The following is a 21,008-nucleotide window of genomic DNA, read 5'->3' as shown; positions in this document are numbered from 1 at the left end:
CTCTTAAGCAGGCTCCACCCCCAGGGCGGAGCCCCATGCACGGTTCAGTCTCACGACCCTGAGATTATGACCTGAGTCGAAATTGAGTCAGACATTTAACTGACGAAGCCACCCAGGCACCACAATATGATCATTTTCAAATGATTACTTAAAAGAAGGCAACTGTGGACAATATGTGATGTCCACATATAAAGAAAATGGGGGGGCGCCTGGGTGGCCCAGTTGGTTAAGCGACTGCCTTCGGCGCAGGTCATGATCCTGGAGTCCCGGGATCGAGTCCCGCATCGGGCTCCCTGCTCGGCGGGGGGTCTGCTTCTCCTTCTGACCCTCTTCCTTCTCGTGCTCTCTGTCTCTCATTCTTTCTCTCTCTCAAATAAATAAATAAAATCTTTAAAAAAAAAAAAAGAAAATGGGATCTAGTTCCTTCCTACTTGGGTTAAGGACATAGAGACAGGTTCATGTAATGATGGTATTTCAGTTCTGGGTTTCTGTTGGAAAGTTTACTATTATATATAAGTATATATATAATTTTATCATATTTTATATTTATGTTATATATAATGCATTACTTATAATGTTATGTTCTGAAATGTGTCTTTATCATATATTATGTCCATTTTTAAAAAAATAAATAGACGATCAAATTATTCCATGGGCAATTAGATAGGTAAGTGATAAAGCTAGGACTGTTGAGAATGTGCCATGAGGCCAGGTTCTAAATCTGTACAATTCTGCATAAATAAAATTCATGACAATAATTATTAGGCTGTTAATTAAGAGTAGGGAGTATAATAGTTATAAGCCTTATTCCCGAGTCAAGTCTTAGATTCCATGATGTTTACATTGCCAAAAATTAAAAATAAAATGAACTGATAAATAAAAAGGAGTGCAGTTTTTGCACCAATAATGAGAATGTGATATGATCCAGCTTTATTATTAACCTGGCAATGTAAAACTCACGTCCACTTAGACACATCTAATAGAGACTATTTAGAATTGGCTTTTTCATTTACAGCATGAACACACCACAGCCAACTTAATAATTCTTTAATGGTGAAGGTCTCCATTGTCGCCTCTGTGGGTAAAAAGCACAGAGACCAATATAAATAACTACCAAAGTCCCTGTTCTCTGGCGAGATTGTTCATGAATTTCCAAGGAATCATTTTTAAAAACTGGCTTTATATATATGTATGTATATACATATATATAAAATCAAAGAACACCAAGCATTGACCAAGGATATGAATATGTTATGAACCGAGGTTCATAGATTAGTCATTTTCAAGGCCACGTAATAGTATGTCATTTTAGTTTCGCACCAAAGTATATTTAGAAGAACATCCCTTCCTTGATAAAGATCAAGGTTATTTACTTGTTGAAGGAGGAGAACATAGGACGATGGGAGAGAATGACATTATTCTAGCTGTGAGGGAAGAGGATGGTTCGCAGTCGTTCATTTTACCATCTTTACAGTGTGGACACGTAAAGTTAAGAGACAAGCAAAAACCTGTTATCAACGTGAGGTTGATAGGAAGCACAGCTGTCGACCAATCCCCATGAGCAACCAGAGGTGCACTGAAAAAAGACATCAAATGTATTAGCTTTATGGGACAGGTGCTGATAGACTAACCTTGGTAAGAATCATTCCTCTCATTCTTGGCATTTGTGACTCCTGGCTGTTGACTGTAGTATAATGTATGCATGTAAAAATGAGGCAGAAAGGACGATATGAATGAAGAAGCCCAAAAAAATGCCAAGTTTACGGGCACCTGGGTGGCTTAGTCAGTTAAGCGTCTGCCTTTGGCTAAGGTCATGATCTCAGAGTCCTGGGATCAAGCCCCACCCCCACCCCACTGGTTAGGCTCAGTGGGGAGCCTGCTTCTGCCCCTCCCCCTGCTCCTGCTCTCTCTCTCTCCCTCATAAATAAATAAAACCTTTAAAAAAAATTGCCAAGTTTGGATCAGTGATGAGTACCCTGGGGTGTCTGAATTAAAGATTTTGATGAAGCTCGGTAGCTCTGAGGTCATTCCAAGAAGAGGTCTAGTTATTCCCTCTGTGGTGAAGGTACTTATGAGGCAAGAAAGGAATATTCAGGATCCTGTTCTTAGGCTTTGTGTTCCTTGGGTGTGGGATGTTTTTAATCACAAATGAAATAACACCTGATTAAGGAAAGAAATGAAGGGATGAATGATGACAAGGAAAGGCACACATCATTCAATTATGAGAGTGTGTTTTGAAACCTTTCTGAAGCAGTGAGGTCTAGGAAAATAAGTAGGTCAAGGTTTTACTCGATTCAGCAGGGAACAAATGGAAAGGTATGCCCAAGATTGGATGTTGTGATTATGAATTGATGGTGGGTTGCTGATGGTTCATTTTATTAAGAAAAGGGAAAGATGTTTGCATAAGTAAATAATAAGGCTCTAATTGAAAAAAAAGGTTATGGACCAGTGATGAGAAAAGGTCCTATAACAAGATGGTTTACTGTGAGCATATGATCACATGTTAATATTATTCAAAGTTTTGTCCAGTGAGTTATAATTATAATAATGACATATTATATGTTATTGTAAGTGTATGACTAGATTCATATTTTATTTAAAAGGTGAAAATCATACACCAGTGAGGACCCTTATTATGGAATAAGGATAATGATTATCCTGTTTTACACTACTGTTTGCATATTTAAAAAAAGCTAGGCTTTTCCTGCTTTGTATAATACACACAGACAGATGCACATAGTAGTTATTTCCTTTCTGAGGGGCTACCTATTTTACCATTTCGCTTTTTCTTTTCTTTTTTCTTGTTTTTTGTTTTTATTTTATTTTAAAGATTTTATTTATTTATTTATTTGAGAGAGAGAGAGAGAGAGAAACAGCATGAGAGGGGATAGGGTCAGAGGGAGAAGCAGGCTCCCCGCCGAGCCAGGAGCCCGATGTGGGACTCGATCCCAGGACTCCGGGATCATGACCTGAGCCGAAGGCAGTCGCTCAACCAACTGAGCCACCCAGGCGCCCCTTGTTTTTTGTTTTTAAATCAAAGTACAGTTAACATACAATGTTGCATTAGTTTCAGGTGTACATCATAGTGTTTTGACAACTCTATGTTATGCGGTGCTCGCCATAATTCAAGCTACCATCTTTGCCTTTTCTTTCTTTTAAAAAAAATTATTCATTTATTTTAGAGAGAGAGAGAGTGAGTGCGGGGAAGGGAAGAGGGAGAGGGAGAGAGAGAAATCCTAAAACAAATTCTCTGAGTGTGGAGCCTGAAGTGGGGTTCGATCCCAGAACCCTGAGGTCATGACTTGAGCTGAAATTAAGAGTCGGATGTTTGACCAACTGAGCCACCCAGGTGCCCCTGCCTTTTCTTTATATAATGAACAACAGGTAAAATTATTCCATGAGTAATTGAACGAATGAATACACTAAGTAGAGTCAACCATGGACATGACATGGTTAATGACAACCAAGTTGTTATTAAAAATACGCCATGAAACAAGGATTTAAATTTATCCAATCAGTACAAGAAAGATCCATTGAAAGGACAATGTAGAGGTTACCTATGTAAAGTACATGGGCATGTTTATAATAGTCATAGTTGTTATTTGTGGGTTGAATGGTAGATTCAATGGTGTTCATTGTATTATTTAAAATTAAAATTAAATGTTTAAGTAAAGAAGCAATAGTGATATTCTTGAGCCAATGAAAAGAAGCAAGTTTTATGTTTAATCTAGAACTCTACAAACATACCTAAATGTATTGTTTTTTCATCATTATTATTATTTTTTGTTTTTTTTTTCATTATTTTTAAAAAGCCTGATGTTTATCTCAGAATTGAGACACCATAGTTGATTTAATCATATCTAATGATGAAGATACATTTTCAAAATGTATGTGCTTGGTTAGGGGAACTTGCTCAAGGGTGTTCACTGAAGTATTTCAGGTAATAAAGAGGTACATAGAAGTATAACATTAAAGAATGCTGTATATTACCTATGATCAGAATAGATTATGAACCTTAGATAATGATGATTAATTCAATTCTGTACAATTAATGACTCCTTAACAAAAGATGGAAGATGTTTCATACATGTTCACACATTATATTTACATGACAGTGGATTTTAATATTCATCCCTTCAAATGATTCAGGGAGCACATGTGTGCTACTCTGAAGGTCATTGCAAGAAGAGATCTAATGTGTTAGCTTTATGGGAAATGAACATATGAATAGATCCTAGTAATATTCAAGATACTATTTTTGAGCTTTTATGATTTATATGTATTGACTATATTATATTGGAACAGTGAATGAAACAATAAACAAAAGGATAAAGGACTGAAGAAAAAGAATGCAAAGCTGGGGACAATGATGAATCCTGGAGTGGGGATTGAGTCTGAATCTAAAATTGTGTAGGATGTGGGGAAAGGGGAACTCTCTTGGACTGTTGGTGGGATGCAAACTAGTGTAGCCACTCTGGAAAACAGTGTGGAGGCTCCTCAAAAGGTTAAAAATAGAACTGAGCTATAATCCAGCAATTGCACCACTAGGTATTTACCCAAAGAATAAGAAAAATACTAATTTAAAGGGATACAGGCACTCCTATTTTTGTAGCAGCATTATGTACAGTAGCCAAGATATGGAAGTAGCCCAAGTGTCCACTGATGGATGAATGCATAAAGAAGAGGTATATATATATATATATATATGAATATTACTTGGTTGGAGCTAGAGCGTATTATGCTAAGCAAAATAAGTCAGTCAGAGAAAAAGAAATACCATTTGATTTCACTCCTATTTGGAATTTAAGAAACAAAAAATGAGCATAGGGAAAAAAGAGAGGCAAACTGAGAAACAGACTCTTAACTACAGAGGGGAGGTGGGGGTGGGGTGGGGGAACAGGTGATGGGGATGAAGGAGGGCCCTGTGATGAGCACCAGGTGTTGTACAGAAGTGTTGGAATCACTAAATTGTACACCTGAAACTAATATTACACTGTAGGTTAACTATACTGGAATTGAAATAAAAACTTAAAAAGATAAAAATAAAAAATAAAAATGGAACAAACAAACAAAATTATATTAATCCTTGTCTGGAAATCTGTGGACTACTGCGAAAAAGAGAAAAGGTAGACTCTTTGGGAAATGAACTTATGAATGGATAAGGAAATGTGTAAATGAACAAAGATATGGACGGCCACATGTGGACCAACTATGAAGTTATGTAATAAAACAAAGATTATTATTAGTGTATATTTAAAACACTGGGTTCCATGGATAAATCAAAGCTCTGAACTCTTCCATAAGGACAGGTATGGACAGATAATACCCAAGAGTTCATGTTGCTGCTTTCATTCTTTGTTTGGTGGTTTTAGTTAAGAAGGACCAAAAAAAAAAAAAGGGGGTTTACATAAATAAACAATTGTTTAAATATTGTCTTATTGAGAGAGGGCCAAATGTGAATCCATATTGAGGATGTGTCATATGACCAGAGTTAACAGTTAATATAACTGTATTCACTAATGTAATTTTTTTAAAAAAATCAAAAGAGGGTTTAGTAATCAGTTATGTCTCTGGGCCATGAGCACGTAGACTGGATATTTAATGTTCCCGTTCCTGTCTTGGTTTTCATTGGTACTGACATATTGTCATAAGGGAATGAAGGAGTGCATTTCTATATAGGTTAATTATTTAAAAGAAGGCTGAGCAAAGGCCAATGAGGAATATGTGTTATGAACCAGAGATAATGATTGCTCCTTTTATACCCAAATGTTGTCCAGATAAAAAAATAGAACTTGCAATTCATTCCACTTTGGGTAAAGTACACATAGAATTTTTTTTTAAGTTTTAATTTACATTACAGTTGGTTAACATACAGTGTATTATTAGGTTCAGTTGTACATGGAAATTTGCATGGGGAAATTCTTTAGAAAAATGGGTAAGTAATTGATTTATTTTATGCCTAATTATATACAGGAATAAATAAATGAATCAGTAGACATCAATCAGAAAAATTTGTGCTTCATTGGTGAGAATATGCAATAAAATAAAGATTTACGTTTATCCAATTTTGTACAAGTGAGGTCCATTAAAAGCAACCACTGAGTTGTTAAATTTATGGATAGGGAGTAGGTAGACAGATATTTATGGTAGATAATGGTTCATATTCTCATGTTGGTGTTAATTGTGTTGTTTAAAAAGAAAAATTAAGTAAGTCAATAAATAAGAGTGCGATTCACGGACAATGATGACATTTCTAAAATGACCCACGTTCGTGATTGATCTGATACTGCAAGACTAACCTTCGCTTAAAAAAAATCTAACTGTAGGCTCTTTCTCTTTTGAGAGTCTGCATTTTCACCAAGTGAACACACCACAGATGATTTAATCATTTTCTAATGCTAAAGATCTTGGCTTTCACAAACCGTGTGGGTAAGGAAAGAAGAAATTGATGTAAGTAGCAGAGTTTATATTCTTTGGTTGGGAGGTTGTTTTATGGCTATTGCTTGAATTTTCCGAAGTAATGAATGGATATATTAATAAATAAAAAGCCAAGTAACACCAGCACAGACCCAAATTGAGATTTATGATTAATCTGATTCAGTACTATTGAAATTCAGAAAAAAAGATGCAAGGTATTTCATTTGTTTTCAGGGTTGGTCCACATTGTGTTTTATTTTTGCATTGCAATACATTTAAGTACTTCTCCATTGATAAAGATTTAAGCTGTGAATTCCTTGAGGAAGGAACACACAAGAAGATGGACAAAATAGTTGATGTTCTAGATGTGGAGAAAGATTAAAGTTCCCATGGTTATTTCTTGAATCATCTTTAAATGTAAAAGAGTCAAGCATGGACCAATGAAATTGATATGAAGCAAGGATGTTAGCTAATTTGTATTTGCAAAGAGCATACATATATATTGCAAAAAATGTCCTTGTCTGCGGGAAATGGGCATAGAGCCAGTTCTTAGTGATATTCAAGGATGTTGTTCTTGGGCTTTTTGATTCATGAGAATGGATTATATTGTTATTAGTGAATCAGTGAATAAAGGAATAAGCAATTCATAAATAAAGGAATAAAACAACGTTCAGTATAGATTAATGATGAGTATTCTGAGATGTATGAATCAAAGATTTTAATTAAACTCTATAACTTTGAGGTCCATTAGAAAAAAGAAATCTAGTTTATTTCTTCTGTGAGAGAGGGACTTAAACGGCAAAAGTTAGGAGGAGTCAATGATCTGTTCCTGAGCTTTAGTTCTTAATGTCTGTGAAACATATCCTAAGTAAAGCAATGCAAGAATAAAGATGAGTAAATGAATGATGACTAACTATGTGAATCTGCAATGAAACAAGAATTATTATTATATTAGGTCCTGAAACTCTGAGTTTCATCATCTAAATAGATCAAGTCTATCTTACTTTTTTCCATAAAGAATATGGATCCTATTCCATGAGAATCCATGTTGTTTCAGATTTCTGGTAGGTAGCTATTGTTGGTTCTGTTTAGAAAAAGAACAAATCCTTCACACTAAAAACAATTGTTTAAATAAGTGCCTAATTGAAAGAAAGCCCAGCATGGACTAATATTGAGAATATGATCGTAGCTATGATCAAACAAATGCTGTTTGCTGACTATTATTTGAAAAAAACAAGAAGAGTCTAATAGGTTATATCTGTGGACAATGAACATATGGACAGATACTAGTATTAGTCAATGTTCTTGTCCAGTGCCTAGTTTGCCTTCACTTTGAATGTATTGTTAAAAGTTAATGAACAAATGAGTTCATATATTGGTTAATTATTTAAAAGAAGGCAGAGGAGTAGCTGTCTTGAAACAAATATAATGATTAAACCATTTTAGACGAAGAGGAAGAAATCTAGACTTATCCCACTTTGGACAAAGTGGGTATCAGCAATTGCATGAACTGGTATTTCAGTTTTGGAGTACTGGCGGGTTTTACTATTTCTCTTTAAAAAATGAATAAATAATCAAATTATTCTTTGATTAATTAAGAGCGAAACATGAGTGAATCAATAAATAGGGTATAAATTAGGGTAAATCTTCGACCAATGCTCATGGTGCTCTCCCTGCAATGCATGAGTATGGACCCTTAAAAAAGATCAATGAGGCTGTGAACCATGTAGTTAGGGAGTATATAGATGGATAGTAGTACTAGTTACATTTAGTTATTTAGTAACTAGTGGGTGGTGGATTTAACAGTGTTCACTACATAAATTAAAAATTAAATGGTAAATAAGTCAATCAAAAATAGAGTCATTCTTGAGTCAATAATGAGAATGTGGTAGCAACTAAGGTTTATTCGTCTAGTACTTCATGACTCCAGTCCATTAAAAAAAATTAAGTCTATGCTGTTCTATTCTTTTTTTTTTTTTAAGATTTTATTTATTTGTGAGAGAGAGCATGAGAGGGAGGAGGGTCAGAGGGAGAAGCAGACTCCCTGCTGAGCAGGGAGCCCGATGTGGGACTCGATCCGGGGACTCCAGGATCATGACCTGAGCCGAAGGCAGTCGCTTAACCAACTGAGCCACCCAGACACCCTATGCTGTTCTATTCTTTATAAAAAGTGTATTTTAATTCATGGAACAAAAACACTATAGCTGATTTAATTATTCAATAGTAATAAAGATTTTAGTTTTTACCTTTGTGGGTAAGGAGCCTAGAAACTGTAGTAGATTATAGTCAGAATTTATGTCCTTGGTTTAGGTGGTTTGTTCATTATGGCATTATGTCAAAGAATAAATACTTAATATCTAAATAAAATCAAAAGATGCCACACAGGGACCAATAATGGAAACCAACCAAAGTGTACAATTAATCCAACTCAGTGCAACTGGGTTTATTAAAAATCGTGGGGGACTTTTGTTCACTTTTAGGGCTTTTAATGTTATAGTTTGTATCATGGTTAATTTAAACATTTTTTCAGTGATAAAGATCTAGGTCATTTACTCTTCAAATGTCAGGGGGCAAGTTTGGACCAATGATGAGTATCCTGGGGTGTCTGAATCAATGATTTTGATTAAACCCTATAACTCTGAGGTCAGAGACCTAGTTAACTATACAGTAAATCAGCTTACAGCAGAGGTTAGTAATATTCAGGATTTTGTTCTTAAGCTATGAAGGTTCATAGGTCTGGATTGTAGCACTATAAGTGAATTAATAAATGAATAAATAAATACATAATAAAAGACAAAGTGCCATATGTGGCCCAATTATGGGAATGTGTAATATGTTTATTATTATTAATATTTTCTGAAGCACCCAGTTCCATAATATATTGATTAAATCTGATACCTGTTCAGGAAAGGAACATATCCGGATGAGTACCAGGAAAGCAATGTTGTTTTGTTCTGTGTTGTCATCTTCAAGGTGCTGGTTGCTTGTTGAAAACAAGAAAATATGATCTGTTTGGTTATATCTGGGAGTAATGAGCATATGAACAGCTGTTAATTCTATTTAAATTTCTAATCCAGTTTGTATGTTTGTAGATATTGATGATATTGTGAGTGAATGTATAAATACATTTATGTCTCAACCAATTATTTTGAAGAGAGTGCAGAAGGATTTTCTCAACCCCTCATTACTGACATTTTGGGCTGCATAATTCATTGCCCGGAAGGCTGCCTGTACTTTGTAGAATGTTTAGTAATTTCATGGCATCTCCTAGATGCCAGCATTGACCCCCCACCCCCAGTTGTGACAGTCAAAAATATCTCCAGGCATTGGTAAATGTCCTCTGGTAGCAGATTTTTTGTTTTAGTTTTAGTCTTGGTAAAAAAATTCTTTATTTAAATTCAATTTAGTTGACATACACTGTATTATTCATTTCAGAGGTAGAATTTAGTGATTCATCAGTTGAGTATAACACCCAGTGCTCATTACATCAAGTGCCCTCCTAAATGCCCATCACCTAGTTACTCCTTCCCCCCCACCTCCCCTTTTGCAACCCTCAGTTTTGTTTCCTAGAGTTAAGAGCCTCTTATGGTTTGTCTCCCTCTCTGTTTTCATCTTATTTTATTTTTCCTTCCCTTTACCTATGTTCATGTGTTTTGTTTCTTAAATTCCACATATGAGTGAGTCCTATGGCATTTGTCTTTCTCTGACTGACTAGTTTTGCTTAGCATAATACCCTCTAGTTCAATCCACATTATTGCAAATAGCAAGATTTCTTTCTTTTTGATGGCTGAGTAATATTCCATTGTAAACATATATACCACCTCTTCTTTAAACATTCATCTGTGGATGGACATCAGGGCTCTTTCCTGGGTCGTAGGGTAGCTCTATTTTTAACTTTCTGAGAAACCTCCATACTGTTTTCCAGAGTGGCTGCACCAGTTTGCATTCCCACCAACAGTGTAAGAGGGTTCCCCTTTCTCTGCATCCTCACCAACATCTGTTCTTTCCTGACTTGTTAATTTTAACCATTCTGACTTGTGTGAAGTGGCATCTCATTTTGGTTTCAATTTGTCATGGCATGAGTCATCACAGAGAATGTAAAATAAGGATTTAAATGTACTCAATTCTGCAAAAGAAACATCTGTTGAAATTACCTTTTATTCTGTTAGGACTATTAAAATATAAAGATATATATTTTTAAAGATTTTATTTATTTATTTGACAGGGAGAGACACAGCGAGAGAGGGAACACAAGCAGGGGGAGTGGGAGAGGGAGAGCAAGCTTCCCGCGGAGCAGGGAGCCCGATGCGGGGCTCTATCCCAGGACCCTGGGATCATGACCTTAGCCGAAGGCAGACGCTTAATGACTGAGCCACCCAGGTGCCCCTAAAATATAAAGATATTTTTGATAGATATTGTTTTTATCCCTATGTGGTATTCAACAGTGGCTAGTACAGTATTTAAATGTGAAAGTAAAATACTAGACTAATTAAGAAGTACCAAAGTTTACTACTATCTAATTCCACATAATTAACATACATTAAAAACCTAGGTTAATTCTACTGTTTCCTTCACAGAATGAGCATAAGACAGCAGACTTATTCATTTTCTAAGAAACAACATCTTGGCAGTTAGCTCTGTGTGTAAAGAACATAGAGACAAATGTAAGTAAGACTGAGTTTCCATCCTTGGTTGGGATACTTTGTTCATGAGTGTTTAGTGGTATATTGAAAGAATAAATGTCCATAAAAGAAATAAAAATCTCCAAATGTGGACCAGTGATGGGAATATGTTATCAATCAAAAATTACTACTAATTGTCACAATTGAGGTGATTTAAAAAGATAGTCATTTCATTCATTTTCAGAACTACTTAATATTTCATTTTATTTACCTCCACAGAGGACTCAAACATTTCCCTATTGGGGTAGTATTGACTGACAACTGTTTTGTGTGGCAGCCTATAAGCAAACGGAAGACTTTGTTTTGAGATGTGATTAAAGATGGTGGGTTCATCACTTTTCATTGAAACATCTTTAAAACATGGGCAATTAAATAAAATAAAGCCACAGAAGGACCAATGGTGAATGTGGATTTGGTATGAGGCGTAGATATATAAAATATATATATACATACATATACACATAATATATATACATAATATATAAAAAGAACATGTGTTCTCTGAGGTCCATTGTAAAAGGAGATCTAGTCTATTTGCTCTTTGGGAAAAGAGCCACTAGTGGGAGGATCTTGTCCTGGAATTTTATGATTTTATTGTTATTTATGGATCAATGAATAAATAAATAAATGAAGATATTAAGGAAGAAAAACGTGCCTGGACCAATGATGAGTACCATGGGGTATCTGAAACAGGAGTTTTGATTAAACCCATATGCAACTCTGAGGTCCATTACAAAGAGACACGTAGTTATTCCCTCTGTGGGAAAGGAGCACGTGGTACCTTGTGCTTGGGCTATCGTGGTTCTTAGTGATGGACTGTATTTTATTATAAAATTGACCCACAAATAAAAAAAAATGTGTCAGTGAATGAAAAAAGGAGGACAATTTTACAATTATTATTAAGGAATGTAATGCAACATGGCGTAGTATTATTAAAATTTGGCTGAAACTCTGACTTCTAATAAATGAATAGTAAATGAAAGGGGTATATGGTTATTTGTACATGATACTCAGGAGTGTTTGTTGGTGGTGGGTTGCTGACTGATTCTTTTATTAAGGAAATGGCAACACATTTACTCTGTAATAGTTGGTTAAATGACTGCATAATTGAGAGCCAAGCAGAGACCAATGATGAGAATGATTTATATGACAACACTCATCATTAATCCAATCTTTTTTAAAACTAACTTTTATTAAAACAATAAAAAAGAAGCAAGTCTTTTATTGATGGTAATGACTATGGTCACACATAAATTTTGTTCAGTGTTTTTGTCCAGTGGTTAAGATCACAGATATTAGTGTATTTGTATAAGAGAAAGAAAGTATAATTTTATATATTAATCTATTTTTAGAAAGTCAGCAAACCATGGACCAATTAGCAACACATGTTTAAATATGAGGATTTTGATTCATCGTAGTTTTCCAATGACAAGTATTCTAAGAAAAATTTTAGGCTCTTCCATTTTTTGAAAGGTGCATCTGCACTTTTCCAAATTATTGTAATTGGTTCTGGGTTGGTGTTTAACCATTTTGAGTTTTCTTTAGAAAGATGGTATTATTATTCCCTGAATAATAAAATCAACCAGTAAGTGAGTGAATCCATAAATCCATAAATATGTGTAGTGGAGGATTGGGAGATTGTACCAGGAAACAAATAAAGTATGTTAAATTCTACACAAATAAGTCCAATAAAAAGGTGATCATGGCTCCCCCTACATAGGTAGCAAATAAAGTCAGACGTCTCTAATTGGTAATTTTTATTTTATTTTGTGTTGAGCAAGGAATTCAATAGTATTCCTATTATTTAGTAGAAATTTAATTAAGTAAGAGATACCATCCTTGGGAAGATGATGAGAATGTGATATGAAATAGAGCTTCTGGTTAACTAGTCCTCTTCACAAATTTCGTAAGTTTAAAAAAGAGAGTTCTGCTTTCACTGTGTTTGCAAATTGTCTTCCCTCCCCCGTTTTCCCTTTGTTTGTAGAATGAACACAAAGCTGATTTAATCATTCTGTAATCCTCAAGACCTGGATGTTAATTCTGGGACTAAGAAGTGTAGAAACTGATGTAAGTAGTATCAATGTTTGTGTTCAAGGCTTACATGGGGGTTATTTATGGGAGCCCACTAAATTAGTTCAATGAAATAAGTAGTTAAATAATATATGAAATTAAGGAATGCCAATCCTGAACCCCATGATTGGAATGTGTCACGAATTAAAATTTATATTTACTTTGACTCCTCTCAGCTAAGGACCATTACTAATGTGATGGAGGGCATTTCACACATTCTCAAAGCAGTCTATCTTCCCATTTAATATTCTTGCCACATTTGCTTAATACATTCCTTCACTGATAAAGATCTCAATTATTTTTTTTAAAAGATTTTATTTATTTATTTGAGAGAGAATGAGAGAGAGCACATGAGAGGGGTTAGGGTCAGAGGGAGAAGCAGACTCCCTGCCGAGCAGGGAGCCCGATGCGGGACTCGATCCTGGGACTCCAGGACCATGACCTGAGCCGAAGGCAGTCGCTTAACCAACTGAGCCACCTAGGCGCCCAAAATCTCAATTATTAACGCTTTGAGGCTGGAAGACCTTGGAAGATGGCAGATGTCAGTTTTGTCCCTTGTGGGTTAAGATGAGAGGCCTGTGGTTGTCAATGACACCAGCTTTCACATATGGGCAAGTCCAGTGAAAATGAGCAGGGGGACACCACTCATAAGTAAGGGACTGATATGAAGCAAGCTTGCTGATTAATTCCTATGAGTAAAACAGAGGTTCATTGTGAAAAGTGAGGGACTATTTGCTCCCCATGAATGGGGGCAATGAGCAGATCTTGGTTGTCTTTCAGGTTTTTGTTCTCAGTTTTGTGTCATTAAAGGTGATTGATTGTAGAACTGTTAACCATGAATCTGTGAATGAATGAATCCATTCAAAAGGCGTAAGTGAATGAAGACCTAGCAAGCTGTGCCTGGATCAATGATGAGTATTTGGTGGAGGTATCTGAATCAACACCTTTGATGAAGCCCTCTGTGTAACTCTGAGGTCCAATTCGGAGAAGAAACCAGTCAATATTCTCTGTAGAAATTAGCTAATAGTAGAAGTTAGGAAAATTCAATAAACTTGCCCCAGGCTTTTGTGGTTCATGGGTATGGATTGTATTGTTTCAAGTCAATCAATGCGTGAATAAAGAAAGAAATGAATACATGAAACACTAAAAGCCTCCTCATGGGACAATTAGCAGAGTGCAGTAAACACTATTAATATCAATACAATCCTGAAGGAAAATGGAAAGGCTTACTGTGTAATCCCCTTTTATATGGAACATATTAGTGTCTGCAGCTAAGAGGCAGTGTTTGGAGTTTTTGTAGTTTGCTGGGGGGATTTTTAAACTAAGAAAAAGGAAAGTGTTTGCCTCAGTCAATAATCTGTTAGATAAGCATCCCCTTAATAGGTGTTGATACAGGTAGATATTTGTAAACATTATAGATCTTTATGTTGGGCTAAGGTGGTGGACTTAATAGTATTTATTATATTTTTTATCACTAAGAATTCCATACTGGATTAATAAAGAACTGCATGTTTGAGCCAAAGTTCTTATTGGTATCTAGCTCTGTCTGATTAACAGCCATTAAAAAATTCTAAATGTAGTCTATATCTGCTTTTTCCTACCTAGAGTGAACAATAGCACTGCTGACTCAATCATTTAATAAGAGTTATTATAGTCAGCCAGGAGCATGAAGACTAATATAAGTAAGTCCCTTAGTTCACATTCTTTGTTTGGATGGCTTGATCACGGGTCTTATCTGAAGAATTTCAAAGTAAATAATCGTGTACTACACACACCATAAATAAAACACTTCAAGTGTGGACCGATGATGGGAATGTGTTATAAACCAAAAATTATGTTTAATCTAAATCAGTACAATAGAGGTAATTTTAAAAGAAGATAGAAGTTATTTAATTTATTTTCAGAGCAGTTTAATATTCTTTATTTTTTACCATGGTTGATTTAAGCATTCCCATATGGGTAGAGCTAGCCTATCGATAGCTCTTTCGGGGCAGCCCAGAAGTGATTGAAGATGGTGGTTTCATTAGTTTTCATTGAACCATCTTTGACGTATGGACAAATTAAATAAGAAAGGGCCACACAGGAAGCAGTGCTAAATGTGGGTTTGATACAAAGCAGGGAGCTTGATCCATCTGCATGTGCAGCTTTGAACACCATTACAAAAAAGATGAATTTATTAGCGCTTTGGGAGAAGAGCCTAAAATTCAAGGATCTCGTTTTTGGAATTTCGTGATTGTATTATTATTTGTGAATTGGAATATTAATCAATAAACAAAAAAAAATTTCCTAGTATGGACCAATGATGAATGTCATGGGGTTTCTGAAACAAGAATTTTGATTAAACCCATCTGCAACTGAGGTCCATTACAAAGAAACACCTCATTATTCTCTTTGTGGGAAATGAGCCTACAGCATCTTATTCGTGGGCTTTTGTGGTTTGGGGTATGAATTGCATTATTATAATATAATTAGCCCATGAATAAAGAAATATATCAATGAATAAAGAATAAGAGAGATATACATGCATTACTTTTACGGCATATAATGAAACGTGGGTAGTTATTAAAACAATTTTGGGATATTTAGTCCCAATAAATTAGTAGTCAAGGTTTTTATCACTTTGGTAAGGGGCATATGGTCAACTGCGCATAAGAGTCAGTGTTTTGCTTTGTGTTGAGGCACATTGCCAATTGATCATTTTATTAAGGAAAGGGAAATATATTTACATAAGTAGTTGATTGAATAAACTATGTAATTGAGAGGGAGAGCATGGAGCAATGATGATGTTTTATACAACCACACTCATGATTAATGCAATCTTTTTATGCGGTTTTATGTAAGCAAACAAATATTAAAGAATCAGTTTGCTATTCTTCTGGGTAATGACATAAGGACAAATGTAAATATTATTCAAAGTACTTATCCAGTGTGAGTGGGCTGACATATATTGAAGTATAATTATAAGTGAGCAAATGTATTTGCATTTGTAGCAGTTTTTTAAAAAGTCAGCCAACAATGCACAAAAGGAAAGCATGCAGTTGGATGTAAAGATCATGATGTATCATGTTTTATACAGTTGATGTCCATAGGAATTCAAAGAGCTCTAGGCCTTTCTAATGGTGCACATAGACATTTATAAATAATAAGTATTTTGCTTCTCTTTTGATGGTTGTTTAATTTTTGGAATTCTTTTAGAAAAATGAAGGGATGGCCGTATTATCCCAGGAGTAATTAAATAGAACAATTAGTGAGTGAATTAATAAATATATTAAGTAGGGTCAGGCTTGGATCCCTGGTGAGATTGTGCCTTGAATTGAATCTCCCAGGTATCCAATTCTGCACAAATAAAGTTCAACTAAAAAGATGATCCTGGCTTTTACCTACATGGGGAGCAGGTCCAGACAGATATTCCTAATAATTATAATTATTTTTCTTCTGTTTAGTCCTAGGTTCAGTGTGTTCATTCTTTTATTTAAAATAAAAAATCTCACAAATTAGTAAATATGAAGTAGAACTCTCTTCCAAATGTTTAGAAAATTATGGAAATTTAGGTTTATGGTTGACTTTTGATCATTTAACATAGTTAAATATAGACTGATTCTTTTTAAAGTTTGCCTTTTACTCCTCAGAATGAGCACAATCTACTAGATTTGATTATTATCTCATGGTGAAGATCTTGCCTTTTATCTCTTTGGGTAAAGAGAGAAGAGATCAATGTAAGCAATAATCAATGTTCATGTATTGCTTGGGGGCTTGATCATGGGTATTCACTGAGATGTTTGGAAAGAATAAATGGCTGCATACATGAGCAAATTCAAAGGTGGTCATACGTTGACCAATGATTAAAATATGTTATGAATTTAGAATTATGATTAATCCATTTCAGCATTAGTAAATTTACTGAGATGAAGGATGAAAGCCATTTCAATAATTTTCAAAACACTTTTATACTCCATTTTACTTTTGTTCCACAGTTGATTTAAATACTTCTCCGTTGGTTGATACTATTATAGACTATGAACCCACTGAGGGGAGAACATAAGAAAATGGGAAATTTTGCCTTTTTCTTACTCATGGTGCAAAATGGTAGTTCACTGTACCATCTTTAAAACATGGATGTTAAATGAAAGAGCCCAAGCAGGGACCAATGACTAATAGAATTGAGATGATGCAAGGAAATGGATTAATTCATTTTGGCAATGCTGAGGTGGATTGCACAGAGAGAGCTAGTTCTGTAGCTCTGTAGGAAGTCAACTTTCATGGACATATTCCTATCTTCAAGGACCTTCATTTTATTTTCCTAATTCATGCACACTGAGTGTATTATTAATGAATCGATGAATAAGTCAGAACAATATATTAAATGAAGGCACAGAATACCAAGTCTGGATCAATGATGAGTGTGCGTGGGGCATCTGAATAAAATTTTTGATTAAACCCAGTCTGTAACTCTGAGGTCCATTGCATCTATGGGAAATGTGCTTATAGATGAAATTAGAAATATTTGAGGTGGTCTTGTTTTGTGTTGTTGTTTTATTGTTCACAACTATGAATTGTATTATTATAAGTAAAGTATAAGTAAAGATAAGGGCTGCACCTTATCCAATCATGAAAGGAGCTAATGAATCAAGGATTATTATTAATATTTTTCTGGAATTTTGAGCTAAAATAAAGCAGACTAAGGCTGCTTCTCCTTTGGCAGCATATAGATGGATATATGTGCACCTCAGTGTTTTTGTTCTGAGGTGGTGGTGAGTCAGTGGCATGTCATATTTTAAAAAGAGACAAGAAAATTACATATTGCATAGTAATCAACAATATTTAATAGAATATATATATTCAATTATAATCTAGCAAATTATGATAAGCCCATTAGTATGAAATGATTTTAATAAACAAGATTTAACATAATCAATGATAAAAAATAAAATACATTATTAATAATTATTGAAATGTAGAAAAGGTCTAAGCATGAACATTGGAAAGGTGAGTATAGTAATTGTGTTCATAGACTTTTTCAAAAGAAAAATCGAAAAATAAATAACTAAAAATGAAAGAAAAATGTAAATGTATTTTGTTGATTTCTGCAATTGAAAAGCCAATGGATGCATTTAGTATCACTTAGCCTTCTTATGAAGTATCCTTAGGGTTCATCATTATTGGTGCCATTATTAGTAGTGAGTAAAAGAATAATTGTATATCTCAATCCATTACTTAAAAGAATGTAAACCATGGGTCAGTGAGGAGCACATATAATGTATGAAGGAGCATGATTAACCCTATTCTATCCTCTTGAAGTCCACTTAAGTAAAAAAGATCCAGGCCCCTCCTTCGGGGAAAGATCATATAACCCCCATTCTCTAAATACATCTTGCTGTTAACATTTAAATTCAAATTAATTAAAAATAAAAATTCACACCCTTCGTAACACTAGCCACATTTCAAAAGATATGTGGCCAGTGGTTACCATATTGAATAGTGCTAATAGAGAATATTACCATCACTTCAGAAAGTTCCATCAGTGCAAACAGTGCTGAGATAGAAAGTTGCATGTAATAGTATTTAGTTTTGGGTGGTTGATGGCTCTACCATTTTGTGTTTTCTGTAGAAAAAAAAAAAGAGTAGATAATTAAATTACCTTAGAGTTATTTAAAAAGTGAGTAAATAAATTAATTGATAAACACAAGAATTAAAGTATAGTATGGGGCTCATTGTTCAGATTATTTCATGAAATAAGAATTTAAATTCATCCCAAGTTTTCCCACTGAAAGATTATCTGAACTTTTTACTATTTGGTAGGTTATAGAGACACATATCAATAATAGTGCTAGTTCTTTTTGTGTTCGGTGGTAGATTATAAAAGATCTTCTTTATGTTATTTCACACTAAAAATTGAGTAATTCAGTAAATGAAAAGGATACCACTGTTGTATTGATGAAAATGTGACACGAACCAATATTTATGATTAATCTACTAATGCAGAACTAACTTCTACTTAAAAATCTAAAATTATACTTTTCACTCTTTTAAAAATCTACCTTATCTTCCTGGATGAATACTCCACATTGGATTCAGCCATTGTCCAATGAAGAAGATCTTGACTGTTACTTCTGTGGGTAAGAAGTAAATGTAACAGTCAAAGTTTGTTCTTGTTCGTATAGTTTGTCCATATGTGGTCACTAAGGTAGTTAAATAGAACAAAAGGCTATATACACAAAAATAATAATTTAAGAACACTAAGTATGGACCAATAGTGGGAATGTGTTCTGGGGCCAAGGAGTAGAATTAACCCATTTCAGCACAACTGAGATGCATTTTTTTTTAATGGAAGGCATTTAATTAATTTTTGGAACTGTTTGCTATTCCATATTAATTCTAAATCACAGTGGATTGAAGCATTTTCATTTTGATAGAGATCCAGGCTATTAACTGTTTAGAGGAAGGAGCTCTCAGAAGGTAGAGCATACTGTCTGTGTTCTAAATGTGGGATACAATTATGGTTTTTTTTATTACACCATGCTTAAAACTGGACATTAAATGAACATGGCCCAATCATGGGACATTTTTAATGATGGTATTGATACGAAGCAAGGTTCACACGGAGATCTAGTCTGAAAGCTCTGTGAGAAATCAGTCTAGAGACAGATTATAGTTCTATTGAGTATCTTGTTCTGGGAGTTGGTGATTCATAGGAAAATGAAGGTAGAAATGAATGAAGAAAAAGAGTGCCAAGTGTGGACCAATGATGAGATTGGAGGGTGTCTGAATCAAAAATTTTGATTAAAGCCATCTGTGACTCTGAGGTCCATAATTAAAAAGTGGCCTCATTTTTTTCCTCTATGGAAATGGGCTTAGAGCAGAAGTTCAGAATGTTCAAGTATCTTGATTATGGGCATACACACTTTATGGGTATAGATTGAATTCTTGTAAGTAAATCATGCATGAATAAGTTGAAGAAATATAATAATGGGTAAATATAAAGAAATCTGGGCATAGACCAATTATGAGAGTATATAATGAAACAGGGATTGTTACTATACATTTCTGTGGCCCTGAATTCCATTTAAATCTATTTCTAAAGGCTGTTGCCCCTTTTTGGAAGGAGTGGGTAGGCAGATGTATGTAAGACTCATGTAGGTGGTTGTTTGCTGGTTGGTTGTTTTTATTTAGAAAAGGAAAAATTACATAAGTAATTCATTAAATACTTAATTGGAAAAAGAATGAGCATAGTTCATATTAGAATGTGCCTTATGAACAGAGTTTGTTTTTTTTTTTTAAAGATTTTATTTATTTATTTGACAGAGAGAGACAGTGAGAGAGGGAACACAAGCAGGCAGAGTGGGAGAGGGAGAAGCAGGCTCCCCGCTGAACAGAGAGCCCGACGCGGGGCTCGATCCCAGGACCCTGGGATCATGACCTGAGCCGAAGGCAGACACTTAACGACTGAGCCACCAAGGCGCCCCACAGAGTTATTATTAATCTACCTCTGTTCACCGAATTTTATTAAAAAGGAGAAACAGCTCATTTTTAAAGCTCTGTGGGTACTATAATAGACATGGAGACAAAATAATGTTTTTCAAGTTTCCTATCTAATATTAGTTAATTCCCAGATATTGATGAATTGTTATATTTGAGTAGATTAAGTCCTAACCACGGTTTTTTAAAAAAAGGGGGCAAAACATGGCCCAGTAAGAAGCAAGAATAATGATTAATCTTTGTTTATACTACTGATCGTCTCTTCGTAGCTTGGGTATGGGCATGTGGACACTTGCACATGAAGAGCATTTCTATTCTGGGTTGTTCATGGGTTTACCTGTGTGTGTGTTTTAGTATATTTTA

General features: G+C 34.7%; 1 long non-coding RNA gene, 7 other non-coding genes and 1 pseudogene across 8 annotated transcripts in view; all 9 read left to right on the top strand.

Annotated features, from left to right (window-relative positions):
• LOC115938014 (uncharacterized) overlaps positions 1-21,008 on the top strand; it is a 61,293-nt gene that overhangs the window by 26,666 nt on the left and 13,619 nt on the right. Inside the window, exons 11-16 of the long non-coding RNA XR_014148288.1 lie at positions 6,344-10,797; positions 10,995-11,081; positions 11,319-13,166; positions 14,775-14,851; positions 16,799-16,885; positions 19,245-19,285. This is a non-coding gene — a long non-coding RNA (uncharacterized LOC115938014). The remainder of the gene's footprint in view (positions 1-6,343; positions 10,798-10,994; positions 11,082-11,318; positions 13,167-14,774; positions 14,852-16,798; positions 16,886-19,244; positions 19,286-21,008) is intronic.
• On the top strand, positions 1,958-2,029 carry LOC115937864 (small nucleolar RNA SNORD113/SNORD114 family). The gene has a single exon (XR_004073088.1). It is a non-coding gene; the product is annotated as a small nucleolar RNA SNORD113/SNORD114 family (small nucleolar RNA).
• LOC115937863 (small nucleolar RNA SNORD113/SNORD114 family) lies at positions 7,094-7,165 on the top strand. The gene has a single exon (XR_004073087.1). It is a non-coding gene; the product is annotated as a small nucleolar RNA SNORD113/SNORD114 family (small nucleolar RNA).
• LOC115937861 (small nucleolar RNA SNORD113/SNORD114 family) lies at positions 8,995-9,066 on the top strand. The gene has a single exon (XR_004073085.1). It is a non-coding gene; the product is annotated as a small nucleolar RNA SNORD113/SNORD114 family (small nucleolar RNA).
• On the top strand, positions 11,756-11,830 carry LOC115938046 (small nucleolar RNA SNORD113/SNORD114 family). The gene has a single exon (XR_004073240.1). It is a non-coding gene; the product is annotated as a small nucleolar RNA SNORD113/SNORD114 family (small nucleolar RNA).
• Positions 14,071-14,149, top strand: LOC115938050 (small nucleolar RNA SNORD113/SNORD114 family; annotated as a pseudogene).
• LOC115938053 (small nucleolar RNA SNORD113/SNORD114 family) lies at positions 15,462-15,534 on the top strand. Its single transcript, XR_004073246.1, has one exon. It is a non-coding gene; the product is annotated as a small nucleolar RNA SNORD113/SNORD114 family (small nucleolar RNA).
• On the top strand, positions 17,556-17,631 carry LOC115938047 (small nucleolar RNA SNORD113/SNORD114 family). Its single transcript, XR_004073241.1, has one exon. It is a non-coding gene; the product is annotated as a small nucleolar RNA SNORD113/SNORD114 family (small nucleolar RNA).
• Positions 19,905-19,978, top strand: LOC115938042 (small nucleolar RNA SNORD113/SNORD114 family). Its single transcript, XR_004073236.1, has one exon. It is a non-coding gene; the product is annotated as a small nucleolar RNA SNORD113/SNORD114 family (small nucleolar RNA).

Source organism: Leptonychotes weddellii, chromosome 9, assembly GCF_054177405.1.
Source record: "Leptonychotes weddellii isolate Sample4059 chromosome 9, ASM5417740v2, whole genome shotgun sequence".
NCBI classification, from domain to species: Eukaryota; Metazoa; Chordata; class Mammalia; order Carnivora; family Phocidae; genus Leptonychotes; species Leptonychotes weddellii.
Note: the sequence above shows the minus strand (reverse complement) of the source record. Positions and strands in the feature narration are given on the sequence as shown.